Here is a 4,112-nt window from a genome sequence, read left to right on the forward strand (position 1 = left end):
AACTTTTAAGTGTTGATAATGTTATCTCCCTTACCATTATTCTGTGAAGCTTGATTTAACCACAGATTAATATTATATGAAATACTCTTGCTTCCCCCTCCAATGTCTCCTTTGTTTTGTCAAAAAATTAATTCTACTACTTTACTTCTTGCTATTTCTGATGAAACTTCTCAGTACTGCATAGCTTTAACTGATCAACACTTACCCTTTCAAATAGAATTAGAAGATACTCCAATAGATATTGTAGGTGGTATCTGACATACAGATTGCTTGTACCTTAATGATAATTCAGAAATCCATCATGTTGGATCGGATGTAAGAGAAGCAAAATAGTAAAATAATGCCATGTCATCAAGTTGAACTCTTTGCCCTGAAAAACCTTTGTACTTTTGGGAGGAAAAACAATAAATATACATACTCATAGTCACTATGCTTTGGGGGTTGTTAAAAATTTGGGGATGTCATGGAAGCAAAGAGGTTCTTTAACCTCCAATGGAGGAAAAGTGAAAAAAAAAAGCAGTTATTTTGTAATGGAATTGTTAGAGGCTACAAGTATAGCAAAGGCTTTGCTTAAAATTAAAATTCCTGGTCATTCTTGGTAAAATGTGGAGGAAAGCCCTAGCAACCTCAGGATTGTTGTGCTTGTTTGAAAGTCTTATGTACCCCAGGAAATACTATGTTCTTTAATGCAATCTTGTCGGGGCAGGCTTATTACAAGTGGGATCTTCTGATTTGGTTGTTTTCATGGAGACGTGACACGACTGTAGTAAGCATCACTTGATTAGAAAATGTGTATGGACTTTTGATCCAAACAATTCAGAGTTAACCTTGATTAGTTTACTGGAGATCCATAAGAGAATTCAAGTATAGAAGGAGCTCTGAGTAGCTGACAGATATTTTGGAGAGAATATAAGATATGAAATCCAGAAATTGCCCCCCGGAAAACCTAAGAATTGGTACAGATCAAGAAACTTGGAGATGGAGATTGAAATATGTTTGGAGATGCTAAGCTAAGAGTTTGCCCCAGAGAAGGAAAGAAAGGACAAACAAACACTTAGAGGGAACCACCTTGTGAGAACATGCAAGGAGGCACAGGAGCTGAGAAATGCTAAGAGAGTCAGAAACCCAGAGACCTGTGGAGACAGAACCCAGAAACAAAGGACCGGCAGATGCCAGCCACATATTTTCCCACCTGATAGAGATATTCTGGGCACCACTAGCTGTTCTTCAGTGAAGGTATCCTTTTGTTGATGCCTTAGTTTGGACACTTTTATGGCCATAGAAGTGTGAGTGCATAACCTAACAAACTTCCTTTATAAAAGCTAATCCACTTCTGGTGTATTCTATTTCCAGCAGCTTTAGCAAACCAGAATAGCAAGTAAAGCTGCGGAAACTGTAGCTATGAGTTCTAATCCAGTTGGTCATACAAAGACTTTTGAGCCAAATAACATTATTAGAAACATAAAAACTTACTCCTAGATTTGCCTTCTTGTAGATAGAAAATTGGAAAAGTGTTGGGTGCTTTGTGAAACTGCAGTTAAACCATTTGACCCTAATTTTAAACCAATCATCCCTAATTGTGACACTGAAACAGATTTTGAAGTTAATAATATGACTCCACAATGGTGATAAAATGGTAAGCAGAGTGAACAGTATTTCTGGAAAACATCCCATAATATAGTGTTGAAATTATATCCCAATTGTTTAATTTGTCCCAAGCATAACCCTGGAAGACATTTCCATAGATCTTAAGGGCATTTTCCTGTACCATCTGGAACTGTTTAAATTTGTTAATTGGGCTTAAATCAATTACCCCCCTCCAAAGTCTACAAATTAGGTTTTATAATTGTTCATATATATTCCTAGTTGGTTGAAGCCTTTCCCTATACAGAGGATACCGCTGCTAACATTGCAATGTGTTATTATAAAAGTAATACAAAATTAGGGAATTTTGTTTGAATTTCACAGTGAATAAGGGGGGCACATTGAAGGACAAATTATGAAAACAATCAATTAAATATGACCTATTTTTCAATATTATAACTCCCATTCCTCAACCTTAATTGTAATAAAAAATTGTATAAGTAAAACTCAATTAAGAAGTCCTCTGTCCTTTTTTTTGCTGCTGTGGATATTCTGGAGACACTACAAAAGCCTCTTGAGGATTCTGGGCATATGGGGAAAACAGTCATCATTCCTAAAGAGGATCAAGAAAAGATGAAAAAGATGTTTAAAATCAATCAGTTAAATTTAATGGTAAGTGAGGTGATTGCACTCAACTGATCTTACCAGATGTTAGTTTGGAAGGGTGTAAAACACAGATATATCTGGATAATCTTCCTAAAACAAGTGTGGTGATTGTTTTCCACAATGAGGCTTGAAGCACACTTCTGCAAACTGTACATAGTGTCATTAATTGATCACCAGGACACATGCTAGAAGAAATTGTTCTGGTAGATGTTGCCAGTGAAAGACACTTTCTGAAAAGGTCTCCAGAGTCCTGGGTTAGGAAATTAAAATTACCAGTTCATGTAATTTGAATGCAACAATATTTTGGATTGATCAGACCTAGATTTAAAAGAATTGCAGTGCCTAAAGGTCAAATAATTAACTTCTTGATGCTCATTATGAGGGTACCATGGGGTGGCTGGAACCTCTCTTGGCCAGGATCAAACATGACAGTAGAACCATTGTGTGACCTATCACTGATGTAATCAGTGATGATACTTTTGAGCACATGGCAGGCTCTGACATGACCAATGGTGGACTCAACTTGTATCTCATTTTTCACTGGTATTCTCTTACCCAAAGAGAAATGGACAAATATATAGGAGATTGGATTCTTCCTGTAAGAACACCAACAATGACAGGAGACATTTTTCCAATAGACAGAGATTCCTTTCAAGAACTGGAAATATATGATGCTGGAATGGATATTTGTGGAGGAGAAAAGACAGAGATTTCCTTTAGGATGTGTCTGTGTGCGGGTAATTTGGAAAATATTACATGTCACATGTTGGACACTTTTTTTGTAAAACTACACCTTACACACTTCCAGAAGCACAGGGAAAGTTATCAATAAAAATAACAGATAGCTTGCAGAAGTTTGAAGGGATGAATTCAAGAATTTCTTCTATATAATTTCTCCAGGTGTTACAAAGTCAGATTATGGAGATATATCAAGACTTGGTCTAAGACACAAGTTACAATGCCAAACTTTCTCTTGGTACTTACAGGATATTTATCCTGATTCTTAAATTCCATATCACTATTTCTCTTTGAGAGAGCTACATAATGTGGAAATATATCAGTGTCTGAATAAAATGGCTAGAAAAGAGAATGAAAAATTTGGAATACTTAACTGTCAGGTGTGGTAGGTATTCAGGTGATTTTTATATTACCAACAATGATAGAACAGATAACCTTTGCTTGGATGTTTCCAAACTTAATGGCTCAGTTACAATGCACAAATGCCATCAAAAAGTCATCCAACTGTTGGAGTATGAGCCAGTAAAATTAACCCTGTAGCCTGTGAACAGTAATCAGTGTCTGGATAAAGCCACAGAAGAGGATAGCCAGGTGCCCAGCATTAGAGGCTGCAATGGAAGCTGGTCCAAGAAGTGGCCTCTTAGCAATGTCACCCTTCCAGAAATATTCTGAGACAAGATTTACAAAAAAAAGAAATAATAAAAATAAGTATTGACTGTGCTACTTTGGCATACATTTTCTGCCACATTCTTAAGTAGCACAAAAGGAAATAAGTTTTCCTGCCCTGTGGGATGTAAGGTTTATCAGCTTTTAAAACTTAAGACTCTAGCTTTTCACTGGCTGTGAACCAGCCTTCCTGTCCCAGGTTATGAAAGTACATATGAGTGAGATTCTGCACAAGATGGAAGGTGTCTTTCATTAAGAATCATACAAATATTCAGACAATGAAACAATAAATAAAATGTTCCTTCTAGAGAGCTGAACTTTTTATGGTTTGCCTGCATATCAGTAATTTCTGCTGATTGGGCTATCATGATGAAGAGATTTCCAAGATTTTTTTCCTGATTAGAACAGGTAGCCAGTATATTAATATTGGTATAAAACTAAATGTATAAAACTGGAAC

The 4,112-nt window shown here is 36.3% G+C and overlaps 1 pseudogene; it reads left to right on the top strand.

The window, feature by feature from the left end:
- Positions 1 to 2,136: 2,136 nt before the first annotated feature.
- Positions 2,137 to 3,660, top strand: LOC119515802 (annotated as a pseudogene).
- The last annotated feature ends 452 nt before the right edge of the window (positions 3,661 to 4,112 follow it).

This window comes from Choloepus didactylus, chromosome 19, assembly GCF_015220235.1.
Source record: "Choloepus didactylus isolate mChoDid1 chromosome 19, mChoDid1.pri, whole genome shotgun sequence".
Lineage (NCBI taxonomy): Eukaryota > Metazoa > Chordata > Mammalia > Pilosa > Megalonychidae > Choloepus > Choloepus didactylus.